Here is a 24,919-nt window from a genome sequence, read left to right on the forward strand (position 1 = left end):
AAAATGAAGTGTGTTCCGGCAATTTAAGTTGAGGGCATACTTCATACAACAGTCATCTTCTTTGTTAAAAATTTTTTAACTGTAACTTTCAATACACTCTTACAAATATTGTTGTGATAAATTTTTAACAAAGAAGATGACTGATAAATAATTTTAATATAATGTGAAAATTGACTAATTAGAGTAAATGGATTTATCTGGGCAGAATAGTCTGCATGAAGTTGTTTTAGTTCTAAAATTGTATTAGGATTGTCCCTGGGGATGCCCGAATTGGCCGAAACGTCGGGCTAATAAAGTGAATTGAGACTAAAATGGATAAAATTTTATTTTTTTAACAATATTAACCAGTCTCAAGAAAGTGTTAAGATTATAAATAATTTAAATTTAACATTAACAGTCAATTCTACGGACAAAACATTTCAAAATAATTGAAATGTTTATAAAGTATATAAAAATTATTATTATTTCTTTTTTATATGCTTTATAAACATAGAAATTGTTTTGAGATGTGTTTTATTATAATGTTCTGTCAATTCTATAATGTTTATATCTGTTTTTTTCATTTAGCCCTCACGAAGACCTCCAAAGTGGAGCGAAACGTCGGTTAACAATGAATAGTTTTATTTACCACCATCCTGACTATCTTCCTATAATATAATTCATACGATTAACTAGATTTCAACTATCTTCTTCCAATGCTAATATGTTTATAGAATCAAACGAATTATACAATATATATTATGTATTTATAATTCTAACAAATTATACAAAGAACACTTCCATAGGAATTGTTGTTTGGTATACCCGAAATTGAAACTGTAAAAATTTCCACTTTCGATTTTGAAGGTGATTACAATAACTTGCCTATATATGGAAAAGTTCAAAATGTCCTTTACATATGCCTTTGCCTGCTGAGTTTGCTAAAAAAAAGTCTTTTTTTTACGCCACTTCGGATTATTGAAGTTTTCTTAGTAACAAATTCCGATTACCGATATTATATTGTATTTTCAAAAGAATTGTGTTGCTATTTATTAAGCTATGGTAAAATTTGTTCAGGATCGTAGGCAACTAAATAAAAGCGTTTAAAATAAAAATACGAGCAATATATTGTTGTGATGATAAGTAAATTGGTGAAAGATTTATCGTCGCTGTGGGCAGATATCCCAAGAACAATGGTTGGATGGTGGGACTGACTGATGATGTTTCGGCGTACCCACAATGGTTCTGAAGGGGGGGGTTTCAAATCGGCTACAATAATTGTTAAGGCAAACGAGCAAACGGCATCGCTCCTTTTTTTGCTTTTTAACTTTCCTTTCTTTCTTTTTTTTTCTGTTCGTTAAAGGCTACAAAGCTTTGTTCGTTAGGACAGTTGCGACTTTTGTCCACACGTTCCCCGTCAAACTGCTATTTCTTTTTTTTTTTTTTTTAAGTCGATACCGTTTGACTTAAAAGGAGGAAGGAGTGTGCCCAGTGACGTTAATTCATTTTGGGATTTAAAAAGTTAACTTTAACGACACATGCTAAGATTTATTTATTTTTCTTTTCAGTAACGTGTTTTATTTATTTTATTTTTTTTTAGGAAGTTAGTACGTGTGGCGGTCAATAATGATACAAAACAGTAGACAACAAAATTTAATGTTAACCAACGCTTCGTCCCTCTTAGCAAGGCTAAATGACAAAAAGGCACAAACATTGTAAGACATAACAAACATTTATTTAATGTGATTTACAACTGTACAAATAATAAATACAATAAATAAATATATTGTATGTTTCATATACACTTGAAAATCTTGGGAAGGAACCACCCATAGAAGGTACTTCAAACATTAATTTAAATTAGAAGGTCCATTGGTCATCTTCTTTTCAGACGCCTCGGAAGATTAGCAGAGATTGTTAAGGATGAAAGATTAAGAATTAATGGGTTAGGATGGTTAAGGAGTTTGGAATGAAAAGATGCATATCTGCAACGTAATAAGGAGCATCAAGGATTTTACGTAGGATTGGATGCGGGAGGAATTTGAGGTTTGGTACAGCCCCAGAACTCAATTCCATATGTCCAAATTGGTCTGACTATAGTAGTAAATACTAATTTTTTGTATTGAATGCGAAGTTTAGAGCTTTTGTCAAGTAGGTGTTGTAGCAATCGGAATCTACGAGCAGTTTCTTGTCGTTTCTGTCTTGTGTGTGGATTCCAGGTAAATCTCTTGTCAAGGTGGAGTCCTACGTATCGAATCTGTTCAACAGGCCTTAGTGGAGTATTTAGAAAGGATACTGTAGGACAGGAGGGTGAGGTTTACGACGAATAGTAAAGGTGATCTGGTGGGATTTGTCAGGATTTATTTTGATTCTCCAGTTTTGACACCATTTTTCAATAGATGTTATGTGTGTTTGCAACAAAAAAAATAGAATACTTATTCAAAGAAAGTCAGAAAATATGAAAAAAAAAAAAAAAAAAAAAATTGTTTATAAAAAATAAAAAGCTAAAGTTAAGGACGAAAATGCTTTATTTAGCCATACTGCCCAAATACATTGGGTAGCTATAGAGCTCACAGCATACTAATCAATCTATGATCGGACATATATATACTACATGTATTAACGTGATTTACAACAAACTTTTATTTATCGATATTACAATCTGCCTCAAAGTTGGCCAACGGGTAATAGTGATGATTGTACAAATTCATAAAAATAAAAATAATAATAAATAAAATAAAATGAGTATATAAATATTAAAAAATATAAAAATAAAATCTCTATAATTATATAAGAAGAAAAATAAATAAATGAAATCAAAATAAGTAAAATAAATTATATACAACATTTACAATCTCGACCTCAGGCTGTCCGAGCCCAGTCTATCTCTCACGCATGAGGGGTAGAGCAGGGCTATTGGAGAACTCAGCGCAGCCCTCTCACCGCGTAACTTGTCCACTGGTGAGTCAGTGGAGGCTGAGTAAGTGCGCTAAAGCCGCAATCACTCTATGATCGGATCATCTGGCCATTACCAGAACTTCAATTGTCCATTTTTATTTTACAATATGTCTCTTGGCCAATGCCGTTTCATCCTTCTAGGTGGATTGTAAAGATGGGTGGAACTCGATAAGGATTGAATTAACATGATATAAGAACAATTTTTTTCCAACCCTATCCTTTAACAATCAATATTCTTCTATACGCTAGATATAATATATTATAACTATTCGCTTTCCTTATGTTTTTTTTTTTCATCCAAGACTCCTATTGGATTCCTATACTGCTTAACCATAGTTGGGGGTCAGGTTTTTAATTTTGTGGGACCGTCACTCAATAAAAAAAGTCAACGCCCCAGGCCGGATTCAAACCGGCACCTATCCCTATTTAACAATTTTATTAAATTTGACAAACTTATTCCATTTATTTAGAAATTTTATTCTTACTATTGCGGTCTTACATACCTCCCTTCTCCAATTATCTGCAATCCACGTATGATCCGTTAAGCAAATTAAAAGAATTTATCATTAGGTAGCAATATAAAATCAAACCAAAAATATAATAGTCGCAGTAGTACTATCCAATCTGAATTATGAAACCACACGTAATGCATCCTATTAATTTAATGTTTTTCTGTTTTAGAGGGGGGAAAATAGCAATGATCACAGGAGGAGATCAGTTTAAAAAAATAAATAAATAGATTACGAAAACAAAATAATACATAGATTTAGGAAAACAAAAAGTTAAAAGAAATAATTAAATGAATAAATAAATTAAAACATAAATAAACAGGTTAAAAGAACTTAATACAGATGAATAGGAAACTACTTCCAAATAAATAAAGCCGAGTGTGATAGAATTGTAAATAAAAACTAGAGTAATAAATAGTAAAACAATCCTTATTAGAAATAGTGACAAATATGGTAAAAAGGTATGCGCAGTCTTACCGATCTGATTTTTACTGGCGTCTCCGCCTTAAATCCGGCCTGGGCCGTTGACTTGTTTCATTGAGTGGTGGTACCACAAAATGAAAAACTTGACCCCCCCCCACCATGGTTAGGCAGTATTGGACTCCTATGGGAGTATATATATATTTTCTTTCTTTCTTTGTATATGTATTATAATTTTTTCTTCTATTTGGTACCTTTATTGACCGCCACCCCGACTGTCTTCCTACAATCTTAATCCATGCGATGAACTATCTTCTTCTAGTATTTTTTATTTAATAATCCAATGTTCTTTATTTCTATTAATAATACAGAATATTAGAAATAAATATATATACTCCAGAAGAATGTTTTGAGAGGTCAGACATCTCACACAGATACCTGGTTTTTTGACTTAGGGGAAGTCAAAGCATGTATTTTGCACGATCAAAATACTTTCCCTTACTATATATTATATATATATAGGTAAGTAGAAGTAAAAATTGTCCGTTTGCCTCGAAAAATTCCGGAGTTCGGTGCACTGGAGAATATCTGGATAGTGTTAGAAAATTATAAATTCCCTCAAGTGAAAGACAGTATGTCTCTATGAGGTGTCTCAGTAAATTTAAATCAAACATTAAAAAATTGTTGAAATTACGGGAGGGGGAGAGAGGGGGTGAATATGTGTACAATGACATAATTATATGTAAATTGATTCTTCATACTCTTAACACAAACCAGTTGAACTGACTGCTGAAAGGCCACGAAGTGAAATCCGCATCCCAATTGAGAGATAGAATTGTTTCCCTGTTCGCTCCAATAGGCAGGATCATGGAAGATCTCCAGGGACCGAACAGTCTGGAGGAAGAGAGTACCTCTAGTGTTGTATTGGAAGTTCTCCGCTGGTTCTTTAACTCACAGCTGTATCAGCAATTGTCGAACTTAAACTCAATTTATTTGGGCATTATAACTATTGAAAATCATTTTTGCCTCATAATAGAATACTTTTACTAAAATACTTCGATAAAAGACGCAATATAAAGCTCTATAAACAATAAAATATATAACATAGATCATATAAATATATTTTTATGATATCATATAATTGTTTTCCAGCCGGTTTATATTACTATTTTTATGATATTACTAAATTGTTCTCGTGTTAGTTTATATTATCCTCAATAATACCACTCTACCTTTTACCTTACAATTCTCCCTCCTACATTATATATTTATCATGTTCTATTAATTTACTTATTAATTTTACCTTAGACTAATAATACAGGAAACTGCTCGTCGATTCCGACTATAACAACATTTACTAGACAAACGGTCTAAATTGCCAATTCATTACAAAAGACTGATCTACATGACTATTATAAGGCCTATCTGGACATACGGAGTTGAGCTTTGGGGCTCTACTAAACCTTCAAATGTCTCCAGAATCCAATCCTTACAGTCCAAAATCTTTAATGCTCCTTGTTTTGTCACAAATCAAGTCATCCATCAGGACCTCAATGTCCCATATGTTGCCGATTTGGCCAGAACCAGATATCGTTCCTTCCATGATAAACTTCCCAACCACTGTAATCCACTTGTTTCTAACCTGGCTTCTCCTTCATTACCTAATAATCCTCTTAGGCGTCTGAAAAGAAGATGGCCTAGAGATCTTCTCCTCTAGAAATATTATTGGAGTTCTATCAATGGGTAGTAATCTACATTCACCACATGTTTGTATCTTGCCATTATGTCACCTACAGCAAATTTACTTGTTGTATATATTTTTATACAGTTGTAAATAACAATAAATAAATTATTATAAAAAAAAAAAAAAATTCCGTTTATTTTTCACTTATCAATTCGATTAGTAAATTTTTACTTCTAGCTATATACTAAATATAATGAGAGAAATTTCTAATTATAGTTTTCGACAAAAATGCACGTTTTTCGGTGCCCTGAGTCAAAATAACCAAGTTTTTCCAATGGCCAGTGTGTCTGCTTGTATGTGTGTGTGGCAAGCCTCTTCAAAAAGAAAAAGTCGTATAAAATTGAAATTACATGTTATGGAAGGAACGGTTTGATTTGTTCACGATTGTAAATCTGTAATGAGTAAACTTTTGTTGTATTCGATTCATCTGTATTTTTAATTATTGACATTACATGTTAATTCTTGTTAGCACATGTTAAAATGGGAAAAAAAAAACCTTCCTCTTTTTTTTTTCTTCTTTCCGTTTGTCTTTAAGTCTGGGAGTGCTTTCCTGTCTCTGGCATGGTTCCTCATTTCTCCTGAGGTCTTTTTTCAGCGCCTCCCCATTCGTTCCATCTGTGATAAAGGAGATTCTTGATCACCTTTTTGTTTGGCAACAAAACCGAAGATATCAAAATCAGATACACCACTATAGCTTTGGACCGAGGATATAACCCAGTCAAAAGCAGATGATAAATTTCTGGTATGAAGTACTTTTTTAATATGATGTTTAGGAAGGTTCTGTAGCGATTTCGGGCATTTTGCCGTACTGGCAGCCATCTTGAAAAAACTAATTCTTAGTTTGAGTTTCCTAAACCGGTCGAAGAAACTTATACTTGCAATATTCTAACTCTTTGTGGAAATATAATTTTGAAACGATTCTCTTCTTTAGGCTTCCACTCAAAATCGTCAAAAACCGGTTTAAAAAAAAGTTTGCAGTTATAGAAAATTTACTTCTTCAAGAACAGTCCTAAGAATCTAACACAATTGCCAATTAAGGCAAATGCGTGCATGCAATAGTGTATAAGTGGATTATTTGTCTGGCTAGTACAAGTTGGCCCTAATATATAGCCAGAGGGTGTCACATCCCTACTCTCCTTCTAAGCAAAAATGGTGCTAAGGGGTGGGGATCAGGCCACCTTACAATAACCAAATACCATTCCTTCCATGATAAACCTCTCAACCAACGAAATCCGCTTGTTTCTAACCTGGCTTCTCCTTCATTGATAATCCTGTTAGGCGTCTGAAAAGAACATGGTCCCTAGATCTTCTCTTCTGGAAATGTCATAATTGTTCTATCAATGGGTAGATTCTCCACATGTTTGTATCAAGATATTTTCTTTTATAATTTTTTTGTTTAATAATTTATTTAATGTGATTTACAACTGTACAAATAATAAATACAATAAGTAAATATGTTGTATGTTTCATATACACTTGAAAATCTTGGGAAAGAACCTCCCATTGTTGGTACTTCAAACATTAATTTAAATTAGAAGGACCCGTGGCCATCATCTTTTCAGACGCCTCGGAGGATTATCAGGGATTGTTAAAGATGAAAGATTAAGAATTAATGGGTTAGGATGGTTAAGGAGTTTGGAATGAAAAGACGCATATCTGTTTTGGGCCAAATCTGCAACGAATGGTATGTTAAGGTCTTTGTGAATGAGTTTATTTGTAACGTAATAAGGAGCATCAAGGATTTTACGTATGATTTTGGATTGTAAGGATTGGATGCGGGAGGAATTTGATGGTTTGGTAGGGCCCAAGAGCTCAATTCCATATGTCCAAAATGGTCTGATTATCGTAGTGTATACTAATTTTCTGTAGTGAATGGGAAGTTTAGAGCGTTTGTCAAGTAAGTGTTGAAGCAATCTGAATCTACGAGCAGTTTCTTGTCGTTTCAGTCCTGTGTGTGGATTCCAAGTAAGTCTCTTGTCAAGATGGAGTCCTAAGTATCGAATCTGTTCAACAGGCTTTTATAATTTATATCAAATTTACTGCTTGTATAAATTTTTATACGGTTGTAAATAACAAATAATAAATTATTAGAAAAAAAACTGTTTATACCTTTTTTTTTAAACAACTTTCTCCATTATATCAGAAACAATTATTTATGAGTATCAAACTTTATATTTTAATGTTTTCCTTAAAAGATATTTTTTTTTTTTTATTAAATATCAAACTAGAAAACATTAATTAAAAAAATTACCAAGGTAATTCAATTTCACTTAGTACAGTAAATATATTTTGGCATCTGTAATATTCATATTGAATATTAACATGATTTTGAACAGAACAGAGAAGAAACACAAATTTCTCGAACTTTTATTCTCTTTATATTTGCGATTAAATGAATGGTTTAAAAGATTACTACATAATGTGAGAAATCACTATTACATTCAACGTGAAGTAGCCTTCAATGGGCGTGGCCTAATCCCCACCCCCTTAGCTTCATTTTTGCTTAGGTGGAGAATAGGGCTGTGGCACCCCTCCTCCCCCCCCCATACTATTGTGTAACCAGGCTATTACCTTATAGTAGCATTCCGAGGAAGCTCTGCATATACTGCATTGATCGTGCCTAACATTACTGTCGTCTAGAACAGTTTAATTAAACCAGGTGGAATTTTATTGTGATAGTGTCTCGTTAAGAGCTTTATTGGTTGTTTAATTGAATTACTTAAAACCCATTTGGACATCTAGTGGGTCAATCGGAATGAAAGTCAGCATTCAAAAGACTGACTAGCATGACTGACATCAATCACGAATACTTCTCTCTCTACACAATCACCCCGACTGATGCTTACTTGTAAACGAAATACTGAGTAGTATAAATCTTGTGCAATGCCTTTTTTGATTCATAATTAATAAAAAGCAATATGCATGACATCATTTTCACTAAGCAGACCTATCAATTTATTAATAAGTTGTTTATGACCTTTACCTTCGTAAGAGCTGTAGTTTTCATGATCTTTCCTCCATCTCACTTGGTCTTTGTTTTCTTTCTTAGTTTTTTCCCAATATTTTATAGTACAAGACCCATAGAGGAGAAAAAGGCAATTACTTCAACCCAATTTTTGATTACTTAATTGAAAACTATTAATTACTAACTTATAATTACTATTCAAAATTGATTAGTTTGCCAAGTATAGGTAAGAGGAATAAAAAATGGCGGCTGTTTCAAAACGTTAAAAATAATTAATTTTTTATTCCGAGCTCAATATCTTTAAAAATGCCAATAACAATAAAAAGTGTAAGAGAACATCATTTAAAGTAGAGTAAATTTGTTAAAATGTAAGCTCTAATAGAGCTATTTACATTCAATCGTTCTCGAGATATAGCTTTTTAAAAAGCAATATTTCATAAAAATGTTGTATAGAACGTATTGAAAGATAAGTAACGAGTGATTTTATTTTGAAAAATCTATATCTCAAAAACCATTTGATTTACGGATCTCTATTAGCACTCAAATTAAATCAAGTTTAATGGGCTATAAAGTAGTTTATGATCTTCATCTTCGTAGGGGTAATAGTTTTCATAATATTTGCTAAAATCAATTGATTTATAGTTGATAATGAATTTGATTTGAGAAAAACTTTATTTCAGTAACCATTGGACGTACAGATATCTGTCTCCACTCAAATTAAAGCTAGTTAAATTTACTACAAATTAGTTAATAACGTTTATCTTTCTAGGAGTAGTAGTTTTAGTAGTTCGTATAAAATGTCGGATTTTAAAAAAATATATCTCTAGACCATAAGACGCACATATGTCTGCCAACACTGAAAATAAAGAAAATTTAACTTACTATAAAGTAATTTATGACACATATCTTCGTAGAGGTAGTAGTTTTTATAATATTCACATGTGAGTAAAAATTTGGCAAATGAAAATTTGTCCGAACAACTATAAATCAATTTATCTTAGCAAAATTCATGTAAACTATTACTCCTACGAAGATAAACTTCAGAAAATACTTTATAGCTCATTAAACCAGCTTTAATTTGAGTGCTAATATCTGTACGTCAAATGGTTTTTGAGATATAGATTTTTCAAAATAAATTCACTAACTACTAATCTTTCATTTTTATGAAATGTTGCTTTTTAAAAAGCTATATATCGTGAATTGTTGAACGTAAATAGGGCTTAAATTTTAGCAAATTTACCCTAATTTAAATTATATTCTCTTAGATTTTCCATTGTTATTGGTATTTTTAATGATATAGAGCTCGGAATAAAAAATTTATTATTTTTAACGTTTTGTAACACCCGCCATTTACAATTTACAATCCCCCTTCAATTTACAATCAAGTTGGCAAACTCATCAATTTTGACTACGTAGTTTTCAATTAAATAATCAAAACTTGCTGTGAAATAACTGCCCTTTACTTCTCTTGGGCTCTTGTACTATAAAATAATGGGAAAAAAACTAAGAATGGAAACAAATACCAAGTGAGGTGGAGGAAAGATGATGAGATCAAACTGTTGAAGATTTTATTATCTCGTAAAGATTACTTTTGAACTTTTATTTATTTGAGGTTTAGTTTAATATAACTTTATTCGTTTTGTCCACATGTATTGATTTGATCAATATAATATTCCCCTTCACTTTTTATGTCCTTTTTAAAATTACGTTAATACTTTTAGTTATGCGAGTATATTGATTGAATATGCTTTCTGGTTCTACTATTAGATGACATATTCAAAATTTTAAACTTTTTATCAAAATCAAAATTATAGGTATTTTGTATACTCCATCTTGGTAGTGCTTTGTTACATTTGTATAATATCGTTCTTTGCATTATTTACCTGTTTCTATTTTGTCTTTTGTTACATATATGATTGTCTAGTTTATCATCATTACTTTATCCAAATTTTTCATTTTTTTAATCACCTTTTTCATTTTAATTTAACAATCTTAAATAGAACTATCTCAAATACACAGCGAAAGATGAGATGAATTTTTGTGGGTCACGTGATCCGAATACTGCGCTATGATTGGCTCAACTGAGGCTGGCCGGTTTTGTAAAGAAATAAAAAAAATTTTTTTTTTATTATAGTATTACAGAGAGGATGAAACAACTTTATGGAAACAGTATTTAACTCATTTTTTGTATAAATTGACCTGGGTCCTGTTTATAATGAAAGCTAATAGTATTAGTTCGTAGTACAAGTGCAGAAGCTAGTACCACACTAGCTTCTGCTTACTTATTATTATACTAGCTACTTATTATTACCAAATAATACTAAAACTTATTTTTTTCATAATAGGGATGACTATCAGTGATATTACAGGAATTAAAAAATACTAAAGTACAAGTTACTATTGTACAAGTTTGTGCAATTGAATTAAAATAAATCTACAAGAATAATAGTATTAGTTTGTACTTTATTATGAAACAGAGCCCAGGTCGTATTTTTTACTAAGCAAGAAGAAGTTTTTAAATGTGCCAACACTTAAAAAATTAAGTTCTTCCCAAATTGCTAATTTAGGCATTCAGCCCCTGAAGAGTTAGGATAAATCACAGAAGTGGACTCATTAAATGTTCTTAAGTAAAGTTGTGTTCAATAGCTGAATCAGATATAGAAATGTTTCATTGATAGTTGAGCCAGAGTATTATCCTTAGCAGGACGAGGTTCCTTCCAGTCACTAATAGCCTTCCCAAAGGCTCCTGGCAATTATGGCCATCATTGTCCTCTTCGGCTTCTTGAAAGGACTTATCCTTAACACGTCCTGAGAGACAGGTATTAATTCTCTGCGATCTGAGTGGCTCCCGTTCAACTGCTAAACTGCCCGCCTCTTAGGAATATAGAGTCAGGGCTTGTCATGATTAATGGAGCAGTAGGATCTGGAATCTCCTCGGTGAAAGGTAAAGGTTATCAACATGACAACTAGCGCTCAACCATCTGGTTCTGAAGAGGAGTACTTGAACATATCCGAACTAGTGGCGCAGCCAAGTAAATTTAAGTTGAATCTACACCTTTCTACCCTCACAAATCCAAAACTTGTAAAAATACTTCGTAAACAAAGAAAACAACAAACATCTGTATCCAAACGCTGGAATATCCTTTTTGAATTTTGTCGGCTATATTCTATCGATCTATATAGAATTTTAATATATATAATCTTAAACTAAAATTAATTATTGAATCTGAAGGTTGGGGAAATTCTTTAATTAATTAAAACACAAAGAGCACAATATTCATCTGTTGGCAGTTCTAAAAGCTACCTGAACACAAACGTGTGGACGCGGCACAAGCCCAAATACAAAAGTATTCGAATGGTTAATCGTCTTTTTTTTCGAATAATTGATTATTCGAGTATAAAATTTACGAACACTTACTTGACAAACGCTCTAAACTTCCCATTCACTACAAAAAATTAGTATACACTACAATAATCAGACCAATTTGGACATAAGGAATTGAGCTCTGGGGCTCGACCAAACCATCAAATTCTTCCCGCATCCAATCGTACAATCCAAAATCCTACGTAAAATCCTTGATGCTCCTTATTACGTCACAAATAAACTCATTCACAAAGACCTTAACCTCCCATTCGTTACAGAATTGGCCCAAAACAGATATGCGTCTTTTCATTCCAAACTCCTTAACCATCCTAACCCATTAATTCTTAATCTTTCATCCTTAACAATCCCTGATAATCCTCCGAGGCGTCTGAAAAGAAGATGGCCACGAGACCTTCTAGTTTAAATTAATGTTTCAAGTACCACCAATGGGTGGTTCCTTCCCTAGATTTTCAAGTGTATATGAAACATACTACATATTTACCTATTGTATTATTTTGTACAGTTGTAAATTACATTAAATAAATAAATAAAAAAGTATGTCTCACAATACGATTGTATATAATGTACAATGTACGATATAATTCGATTGTATTCGTTTCTCGTCAATCGAATAATATTTTCCCAACTCTAGCACAAACATAGAATAAATGAAAGTATTTTTTTTTTAATTTGACAGTTTTTGTATAATTTAAAATTATTGTTGATTATTTTTGAAGTCTTGAAAAGCTCAATCCACATTGTCTGAGTAAAATATCACGTTTTACAAATTCTCATTGCTATAATGTATATCGTCATCTGCAAGAGCACGGCGATCGGTATTTGTTCTATTTAGACTGCAACTGTTCCGGTTGTATCATAATAATCATTATAATGTTCAAATATTTAATATTTAAAATTACAACCCGGACAACAAAAATATCCATTTCATAAACAATTTATTAAAAAAATGTTACTTATTATATAATGTATTACTATGCCAATAAATTCTTCTGATAATCCTATATTTCAAAAGAAGGCAATTACTTACTTTCACTCCTCCAAAATAGGCGGGAAAATTACTTCTTGGCCAGTCTGAAGAAACATTCTAAAAATTAATTACCCGCTCATTCATTGGAGAATTTTTCCCTCTTGAGAGAAATTCCAGACAGGAATGGAAGTATGAACGTAATAATAAAGGAGCAAGTAAAAGTTCTTATTTTAGGACAATTTAAAGGAGTCTAGAGGAAACAGTCTAAGCAAGTCGGTTCAAGAAATTCAGAAGAATCTTCGGATTTTTATCCAAATATTAGACCAAGGACTAAATGTCAAAACTCAGAATTATACCATGTAATTAGTAAATTATGAAATTTTATATCCCCCCTCAAACAATTGTACCGACCTCTAATATTTGTATAGAAAATATAGATAATGTGTAGATGAGTTCTTTTTGAAAAATGAAATAAAAAAATTTATAATTTCCTTAATTTTTGGATTCGCAAAGGAAGACTTTCAGTCAGTAATATGGAACACTCACTGAACGGAGACAATGGCCTGAGTTCATAGGTCCTATTATATTGAAATGTTAAATTTTTTTATTAAAGTTTGGAGTGATTGAGGAACTCAAAATGTTTATAAATAGTCCACTTGTTACGTAGCAAAATGGAACGAACGCCTGCTAGTAAATTACACAAAGATTAGAAGATGTGGTATGCTCGGTTATGGGTGTACCCAGTGGGGGGAGGAAGGGGCGGCTGCACCTGGAAGTAAATTTTTTTTCAAGCAAATAATTTTAATAACTATTACACTGCTATTTTATTATATATAATTGTCTTAAAGTTTTGGTGACATTCGCCTTTTCCGTGCAGAAATGTTACAACCTGGACGACCATGGCTTGCCTCCCCCAGTTTTGTTCCTGGGTACACCATAATACAGTCAGTTAAAATGTGTTTAACGGTAAGTCACGTTCCGCAAGTGTGGCATTAAAAAATTTTAATCTGTACCGCTACAACCCATGAATACAACAGGGGTTCTGTACTATGTAGGGAAGTACTGTTAGTAGACCAACGGTTTTACAAGGAGGTGATTTGGTCAGAATCACGCTCATCCATTTCTAGTAGATGATACCCAAGAGGAGACGTAACTTCTAATCTCTCTTAATTTATCAACACTCGCTCCCATTTCACTATAATTTTCTGTTTAATGAGAGCAATGAAGTCATCGAGAGGCACTCCACCAGAACGTTACCGGTTGTTCCGCAGGGTCCAAGGATCCAAGCAAAAGGCACTAAAATACCCATTTAATTGTTCAATCCATAGTCATTGCACCCTATTACGTTTCCAACCGAACACGACACCATGACCTTCACATTCCTTTTGTCCTTGACCTCATACTAACCAAATTTTCCAAATTCCAAATACATCTTTTTAATCATCCTAATCCTTTGGTTTAATCTTTATTCCATCCCTACAATCCACCTCGAAGTTTGAAACGTCAGTGGAATTCTGGCAGTGGTCAGACGCTCCCCTCAAGTTGAGTGCGGCTTTAGCGCACTTGTTCAGCCTCCACTGGCTCATAATCAGTGACGCGGTGAGAGGTATGCGCTGGAATCTCAAAGAGCTCTGCTCTATCCCTCACACGTAGGAGATAGAGTGAGCTCAGGGATCCTCAGGTCGATATTGTAAATATTGTAAATTCCTGGTGATTATTTTTTCATACGCATAGTTTGATTATGTTTATTTTATTTATCCTTCCGTTTGTATATATTTAGAGAGAGATTTTTTTTTTTTTCATTTATTTTCATTCTTATGTTATTTTATTTTAGAATCAATGTAATCAGTTATCACTGTCACTTATTGCCTAACAACTGTGGCAGATTGTAATATTTATCAATAAAAAAAAAAAATAAAAATATAAAATTGTTCAATATCTAATGTCTTTGTTCTGTTCATATCAACAGTTAATACTTTCATAATTTATTTTACAGAATACGTAAAATATTACTACAATATTAAAAAAAAAAACCCTCAGACTTTTATGCCTTAAAATTATTCGTTATGAAAAAAGAATATTCATGTAATGTTTCGAAGACTTGCCGTTAGAAGAAAAACCTGAGGTAATACAAAAGCGTGTTATTGCAGCCTATAACAACCACTCCCTCCTCTTTTTTCTAATATTTGTCTTTTAATTCGTCCATTTCTTCTCCTGCAAACAACGGCCTTGCTAATTAAGATGAGTACGACAGTTCTCGAGAGGTGAGTAGGCCATGTTTTCTTCTCTCATGTTCTCAATTATATCCGCTAATTGAGTAGCCAAGTTCTAATCAATGACTCATTATTACTATATAGCTTACTACTCTTTTAAAAAATAAGGTATTTGAGTTGTATTTAATATTGACATAATGCTTAATTAGGGAATGTAAAAGGCATTAAAATTAAAAATTAAATAGTTAAATAATCAAGACGAAATCTTTTTTTTTTTAATTTATTTAATGTAATTTAAACTGTACAAAATAATACAATAGGTAAATATGTTGTATGTTTAATATACAATTCTGGATTTGACAATTCTGGTCAAATCTGCAACAAATGGGATTTTAAGGTTTTTGTGAATGAGTTTATTTGTAACGTAATAACGAGCATCAAGGATTTTACGTAGGATTTTGGATTGTAACGATTGGATGCGGGAAGAATTTGATGGTTTGGTGGAGCCCCAGAGCTCAATTCCATATGTCCAAATTGGTCTGATTATCGTAGTGTATTTTAGAGCGTTTGTCAAGTAAGTGTTGTAGCAATCGGAATCTACGAGCAGTTTCTTGTCGTTTCAGTCTTGTGTGTGGATTCCAAGTAAGTCTCTTGTCAAGGTGGAGTCCTAAGTATCGAAACTGTTCAACAGGCGTTAGTGGAGTATTTAGAAAGTATACTGTAGGACAGGAGAGCAAAGGTTTACGACGGAGAGTAAAAGTGATCTGGTGGGATTTGTCTGGATTTATTTTGATTCTCCAGTTTTTACACCATTCTTCAATAGATGTTATGTGTGCCTGTAGTGTTTGTGATGCATTAGTTGGGTCGTTGCTTACAGAAAGTATACATGTGTCTTCAGCGTATGTTGTTAGGACTGTGTTAGGGTGGGTTGGGATGTCAGCTGTATAAACCGTATAAAGATACTACCTTGAGGAACACCGGCGGACTGAGAAAAGAGAGATGAGTAGGCTAGGTTATGATTTACTTTAAAGGTTCTATCAGTGAGTTAGTAGCGGATTATAAGGAAATATGTTGGGGGTAGAAATTGACGAAGTTTATAGCAGACCTGGATGCCAGACTCGATCAAAAGCTTGTTCAACATCGAGGAAGACTGCCGTGCAGTACCTACCGCGCTCCAATATGGAAGATATGACATCAACCACTCGATGACTCTGTTGTATGGTAGAATGAGATGTTCTAAATCATAGGTCATAGACGAAAACTTAAAACAAAAAAAAATCTTTTATAAGACTACCTTTTCTGGTTATGAATGGAATATTATTTTTATGACTTAGAGCGACTACTGCTAATATCCATCTTAGAGGATTATACTTTTTTTCGGCCAATACTCCCATTGGAGTCCTATAATACTGCCTAACCGTGGTTCGGGGGGTCATGTTTTCCATTTTGTGGGACCGCCACTCAATGAAAAAAGTCAATGCCCAAGGCCGGATTCGAACTGTCACCGCCAATAGACATCAAATTGGTAAGAATTTCTTAACCACTGAGCTACGGACGGCCCAATTTTAATTTTTAAATGTTACGTTGTTTCTCAGAGACTTACATATAAAAAATAACAATAATAAAGAAATAAAATCTCTCGTCTCGTTTGTTTGTTTTTGTTCAGTGGCATAAAACATCACTGCTAATCATCAACGTTATTAATTTCTTATTTATTTTTTCTAATATTTGTTTTATTATTATTTTTTATCTGTTTGATGTCATATTTGTGACTGTAAACCTCTGCCAGTAAAGTTCATTGTGGAGTTTAATATTGTACGCTGAGTCATTATTTACAAAGGCTGATGATGATTAAGATGCGTATTTGTAAATTATAAAGGATTTCGGCATCTTTTGAAGAAGACGAGAAAAATGGGCTTTATATTCAACTGGTTTGGTATTATTTTTAGAGCATTTAGAAAGGTCTAGAATTGTTTTAAGACGCTGGAGGGTCCATGGTGGATGATTCTTTTAGGATTTTTCAATTGTAATCGTTTTGAGAAAATCTCTTCCATGGTTTTGTAATTTTTATTGACTTTGAGAATGCTTTCGACAGTTTTCTGTTATGAACCAATAATTGATTTTAATTATATTATTTCAATTTCTAGAGACAAGGTAATTATTTATTAAATAAATCAAAAATTTGTATCCTTTATTGTCTCAACACTTTTTTATGTTTCGGCCATTTTAGCCATCCTCAAGGACATTTTCAATTATAATTTCTTCCTCACATTGATTTAAAGTTACATTTGCAGGCTATTCTGCCTAGGTCATTTCCTTTATTATAAGTTAAAGCCTATTTTTTAAAATTTAAAATAATTATTATTTAATTCTTCTTATATAAGATTATCCACAACAAATTCACTACCATATAAGCTGTTATGATTTTAAATTTTAAAAAATAGGCTTTTAACTTATAATAAAGGAAATGACCTGGGCAGAATAGCCTGCAAAAGTAACTTTAAATTAATGTGAGGAAGAAATTATAATTGAAGATGTCCTTCAGGATGGCTAAAATGGCCGAAACGGACTGGTGAAAAATAAAGCGTTGAGACAATAAAGGATACAAATTTTTGATTTATTTAACCAATAATTATAATAATAATTAATGTATATCTTGCGCAATTAATATCATATAAAACAAACTAAAATGTTAAAACAAAAATTCAAGATGTTACCTGTTTGACAAAACAACTTGCTATGTAGACGGATTACGATTTTCCCTTCTTGAGAATAACCACTCTAACTTTAGTTAGTAAGTTTTTATGTAAAGTTGTCCAGCAAAACTAAGTGTTGATATTATGTAAAAAGATAATCCAAAATCTTATCGTCTTTAATAAAATGTTGTTATATTAACTAACATGTAGTATAGAGATGCCGACTCCCCTTTATAGAAATTTATTTTATTTTAGAAATTTCCTTTTTTAAAGCTTATTAATCATAAAATAATTATTTTTTTTCCTTTTTCAGAAGCATATATCCCAGAAGATGGATACGGAGACCAAATAATGCGATACATACAGGCAAAAAGAGCGGTAAGATAATTTCATTTCTAATTAAACATTTTTTTTTTAAGTTTATTATGTATATATATACATGTTCTATTTGAGAGGAGATAATTAATAGAAAACACAAAGTTTTTATTGATCATTTCTCTTAACTATTTTTATTCTTCTCCAACGTTTCAGACCTCAGATCATAGGCCAAAATGATCCGTCAAAATTAATTAACAAATTTGTAAATGAAACTGCGATAATAAGTAAATTAATGAGTTAGATAGTTGAAGGTGATTGATATAAAACAATAATTGTCAGTAAAAGTAGATTATAATGTATTAGAAATTTATCAAAATAAAAAATGAAACTACATATTATTATTTTGTAATATTAATAAATAGATTTATTTTTTTTTTAAATTATTAATCAGCTTGGGTATAATAAGCTATAAACTTGGGTACATGAATCTTAAGACCTCCTTGATAATAAGCCTAAGGGCTGAAACGTTGAAGAAAATAAAGGATCAAAAGAAGTTTGGATTATGAAATAAACATTTATAAATAATAAAGAGAGAAATACTTTATTTAATAACAAACAATGCTGCCCAAATACAATGGTTCGTTACAAGTTTATAACGAATTTATTTACACAATGTTATAATACAATATAAATACTAACATAAGTATTTAAAGATATAAGTCATAAACAAAGTTATAATATTTTCTATATATGTATATATAGTTGACCGTAAAAATTTAAATATAAGAATATGGTAAGGGTTGCGGTAAAAAACAAAACAAATAGTTTATAACTATTTTAATGTCCGACGTTTCGCCCCAGAGCTTGCAGGGCTTCATCAGGGCTAAAAAGATACAAAAAACTGAGAATATTACAACAATAAGGTAATTTAAGCTAGGATAAATATTATGTAAACATAAAGTGATAAGAAATTACATATACATATAAATTTTCTAATTTTACTTAGTTATTCCTAAATTAGAAAAGTATTATAGTTATTATCATTATCATATTTCTGTATCTTTCTCTTATTATTTTTCATTTTTCGTCATATCTTTATGACTACTGCCTGTATACGTGACGTATTTGAAATATAAATATAGCCGTTAAACGAAAATAAGCCAGCTCCTCCCCACTCCTCCACGCTTCCGCTTTATTGTCACCTTCTGTTCAACCTTTCGCTTTGCACAGGTAGGTGGTCCTGATTTATTCTCTACTAATTTATTACCATTTAATATCATTATTATTATTATTTTTATTTATGTTTATTCTTTCAAGGCGTTTATTTAATCTCTACTTTCTTCTTTGTATGTCCGTCCCCTGTATTTTTTTAACTGTATATTTTACGTATTTTTACTCTTGCCATTGTTACTTATTTTTTCTTCTTATCATTGTTTATTTTATACTGATACTATTTTATGTCTTCCTTCCTTTTATTTATATGTAATTTCGTATCACTTTATGTTTATATAATATTTATCCTAGCTTAAATTACCTTATTGTAATATTCTCAGTTTTTTTTTTGTATCTTTTTTTAGCCCTGAAAAAGCCCTGCAAAGTGGGACGAAACGTTGGTCATTAAAATAGTTATAAACTATTTGTTCTTTTTTTGACCGGAATCCTGACCATCTTCTTATAATTATAATATTTTCGTTTTTATTTTTTTTTACATCATAATACATTATTCCTTTCTTTTTACTTTCTAAAATAATGCTATATTTATTTTTTCCTGATAATCACAAACTGAAATATTCCACTCAATGTTTTAAAACAATTTTTATTTCATGAAAATTCCGAATGACACATTGGAACAGTAGTTTATTTACCCGATTTTTTTTAATTCCCTTTTTCGAGCTTTTTTTATTTATTTATGGGCAACTCCCTTACAAACAGAGTTAGCCTGTAAAATACATAATTATGTATTTCACAATTGTTATTTTATAGGAATTTTAAATTGAAAATCATTTTTATAAACCAATAACAAACAAAATAACTAAGCTGGGCTATCTACAATGCTCACGGGGAAAAAAATAATAATAAAATAAATTTTAAAAAATAAAAGAAACAAAAATTACACATTCTATTGAGAGAATAAGTATCGATATTTTGAATTCCATAAATAAATAACAGTTTGAAGTCCAATCGTGAGGTTGCTGATAGAAATTCATACAAATAATTTTGCCTAATATTGTTGTTTTGGCATGTATTGGGTTCGGTTCCTCTGATACGCCGGACAGTTTTATAATTTATAACAATCCTCCAATGTCAATCCATCACAAGCTGGACGACGCTTCTGAGGGTCCAAAGTATACTTGTGTGGACCCGACACTTAGAGTAATTGCATAATTACCGAAAAGTCTTAATTGGTCAATCATTATCAAGTAAGCTATGGGGTAGCTGAGCTTTAGGTAACTTTGAGGAGCGTCCACTAAAATGAAAACGGTACCACAGGTTATGGGTCGATTCTCGTATTAACAAGATATTTACGCTTGGCAAATTTCCTTTCTAAGATTCCCTCTCCGAGGAACTTCACTCCAAAGAGGTTAGGAACAGTGCTATCCAAAATCAGCTCCAGCTCCCCTCTGTCCCGGAGTTCAGAGGCCGTAGGTACATCAAGTTTTTTGATGGGCTGAAGGCATGTGCTAACCCGCTGTTCAGAGAGGTCACCCCTCCAACAAGACCCGGGAGGTGGCAAAGCACTGTCCCCTTGGTCGACGTCCTTGCCGAGGGAAGGGCTTCCGGCTCTGTAGCCACGCTCCTGGGACAATATAGTTCCCCCGCCTTTAGTGGACCCAGCCCTACCCCTTATAATGCCATATGGCAAAGGAACGGTACTAGTTACGTTTGTATATACTTAGGTATATATTAATATTGTTAATTATAATAAAGGAGGTAAGAAAAGAAAAAAAAAAGTTTTCCTCATTTTGATTTTGTTACTTACTGGATCATTGAATAATATCGGGTCAAATATTCCAGGATTATATTTTAAGCCATGTTCGCTACGTCTTTGATATCGCTGAAGCCAAAGGCCACGTTGAAGTCTTTCCCCGAAGCCCTACGGAACTTTTCCCTAACAAAAGGGTTACATTTATTATTTATTTCTTTTCCCTTTTTACTCTTTTTAGCTGATCAAGGTCATTACTTTCATATCTCACCATGGAGTCCAGAATGAATGCTGATTTATCTGCCTTAGGGAAAGCGACAATATCAGCACATCGCGTGTATATTATCCACGTACCGTATCTATACAGTAGACCTCGTCGAAGCAGGCAAATTTTATTAAAAAAAAAAAAAAAAAAGCAAACATTGCACAAAAATAGCTTATATTGCCTTTTTCGATTTTTTTAATTTTTTAATATTTTTATACCAGATTGCCTGGTGGGCATGGTTGATATAACTCATATTATATGTTTTTTTAACTGTTGATTATGAGGGGGTATAGTCATACAAATGACACCCCTAACTATATACAATGTTCGTATTAAAAGAAAAAAAAATAATAATAAAATAAATAGATAAGAATAATGCTTCTTAATAAAAGAGGAAGGTAAAATTAATAACAAAAAATAATGATATTGGTACACTTGAATAAAACAAACAATTGTCTTCTAATAGTAAAAAGAAACAAGTTAATTTGAAAAAAGGAAGAGATAATAATAATGAATAAATAAAATTAATAATAATAATATGTAAATAGAGGTAGTGTGACTATGAATTAATTTTATATTTATTAAAAATTTATAAAAGAATGTCCTGCAGCAGTCTGGGCTTCAGTCTTCGGGTTGAGGTTGGGTTTCCCCCCAACCTGTACCTACAACCTGTAGGTCACTGCTCCTTTAACTGTCGGCAACTGAGAGTGGAACTTCATGAACCGTTTTTTGATGTAATCCTCTATTGATTGCACTTGTAATTCGCGATGCAATTGGCTATTTCTTATGAACCAAGGAACATCAACTGCGATTCTTAGGACTTTATTTTGAAAAGATTGTAGTTTTTTCCTTTTCGTGAAGGATGCCGCTCCCCAGACTTCACAGCCGTACATCAGCAGTGGCCTGAGGATTGTTTTAAATATAAGAACAGTTGTTTCTGGTTTTAGTTTGGAATTTCTGTTTAGGATAGGATATAGCATTGATAACCTTGCATAAGTTTGAGTTAGTTTGATGTTGATGTGGTGATTCCAGGTAAGGCGGCGATCTAGGTGAATTCCCAGGTATCTTACTGTTTCACTGGCAGGATTCCATTTCACACTTTTACCTTTGAGGATTAGATCCGGTGGATCTGGTGGGCCTCGAAGAGTAAAATTTTTTGAGTTCCATTTTTAAAAAATTCAAGCTAATCAGCCATTTTTTTTCGAGTTGTTGCCTTCTTAATTAGAAAATGATAATATGAAGCTAGGAGCGTTGCACTCTGCATTCTATTGATAATTCCAAACAATATATTGCTTGTTAACTGACAGGTCTAAATAAAAACTAAAAAAAAAATTGTTTTTGGGCCGCCCATAGCTCAGTGGTTAAGACCAATTTGATGTCTATTGGCGGTGCCGGTTCGAATCCGGCCTGGGACGTCGACTTTTTTCATTGAGTGGTGGTCCCACAAAATGAAGAACTTTGAGCCTCCACCATGGTTAGGCAGTATAGAACTCCAATGGGAGTCTTGGCCGGAAAAAAAAAAAAAATTAGTTTAATAAAACTAGGAGTAATTTTGACTAACAGTTGGTTATATTAAGCCGTGAAAGGAGGAGGGAAGCAACAGGTTGTGAGAGCTTAGAGATGAGAATAGGCCACCTGTTGGCTCTCTGGTTATTGTTCGCATCAGTACGAGTAATATCTATCAGCTATACGCTAATCGCTCCTTTTCTGTTTTTACTTTCTTACCGCTAATAGGTAAGGAAATTATTGTAATCGTGTAAACATCTTTAATGGGATCTATTCATTTTATAGTTCTCTATGGCTAGAAAAAAACATTTTCCGCAAGTTGTCTTTGTACTGTTCTTGCACTTAATCCCTACCGGACCCAGGTCCAAGGCCTCCTATAGTCGATGGCATTACTATAATAAAGGGGTGGCCAACAGGTCGATCGCGTGGCCAATGTTGGTCGATTAACGTTTGCAACGTCTGGGGTGAAATTCTGTGTACCACGGAATTTGAACCAATTGCGGAATATAAAACTTTCGAGCAATAGTTTCAGACATTTCATATGAATCATAAGTTATCAATTATCCATTTTATTTTTATTTCTATGGATGTGAATTTTTTGGCCCTTTAAATAATTATTGTTTTAATTAGAGACAAGGTAATTATTTATTAAATAAATCAAAAATTCGTATCCATTTTTGTCTCAACACTTTATTTTTCACTAATCCAACGTTTCGGCCATTCTAGCCATCTTCAAGGACATCTTCAATATATTTCTTCCTCACATTAATTTAAAGTTTCTTTTGCAGGCTATTCTGCCCAGGTCATTTTCTTTATTATAAGTTAAAAGCCTATTCAAACAGTCAGTTTTTTAAAATTTAAAATCATTAATATTTAATTTTTCTTATATAAGATTATCCACAATTAATACACTACCATATAATAAAACATTTATATCTTTTATGTCATTTATATCTTTTATGATTTTTATCATATAAATGGTTTGTTATATGGTAGTGTATTAATTGTGGATAATCTTATATAAGAAAAATTAAATATTAATGATTTTAAATTTTAAAAAAAATAGCCTGTTTGAATAGGCTTTTAACTTATAATAAAGAAATAATGACCTAGGCAGAATAGCCTGCAAAAGAAACTTTAAATTAATGTGAGGAAGAAATATATTGAAGATGTTCTTGAAGATGGCTAGAATGGCCGAAACGTTGGACTGGTGAAAAATAAAGTGTTGAGACAAAAATGGATACGAATTTTTTATTTATTTAATAAATAATTATTGTTGTTTTTTACGTAGGTAGATAGGACGTATATCTGTATTTGATTACAATATGTACTAATCAATCTATTGATAGATTAGCAAAAAAGGAAGCCATATAATTCTAACATGATATATTTTCCTGTCCCAAATAAAACGCTAAAATGAAATATTGAAATCAAATCATCAGCTATACTCTGCAGCCTTATAACAACGTTTTCATATTTATGAACAAATAGTACTATAACTTACACATTACAGTTGATAAACAAATTAAATTGCATTATATGCTTCAGGTTTGAGTAGGTTGAAACTGCAGAGTGATCGTTATACGGGGCTAATATTTGAGTTCACTGCTCTATTGCTGTTAGTTGAGAAGTTGTGGTTCAGAATATTTTCAAGCACATCGCCTTTGTGTTTCAATATACCGTTTTCGTCTGAGTATAGAATTCATTTCTACGTCCATATTGGTGGACTGTAATATGATAGTCCACTCGTTAGACCCAGTTTTATTCTACATCAGGGATTTCTTTATCTAGCATCCTTAGTCGGTTGAAACAAAGTTTCTGACATCAATGACAGTTTGGACCAGTAGTTGATTACTTTTATTACCTTTGAACTTGAAGTACTTTCACCTGTCTCGAGTTGAACTATATAGTTTGGGGTACTATTGGGCCATCCATATAGGTATTTAATAAATTTAATTTGAGAATGAAAAAAAATAAAAATTAATGTAAATTAATTTTTTTTCAACCAAATAATCATAATAACTAATAAAGTAGTGATATAACCATATTTTGGTTTCATTCCCTTTTTTCG

Source organism: Halyomorpha halys, unplaced genomic scaffold, assembly GCF_000696795.3.
Source record: "Halyomorpha halys isolate HHAL.00 unplaced genomic scaffold, Hhal_1.1 Scaffold446.1, whole genome shotgun sequence".
Lineage (NCBI taxonomy): Eukaryota > Metazoa > Arthropoda > Insecta > Hemiptera > Pentatomidae > Halyomorpha > Halyomorpha halys.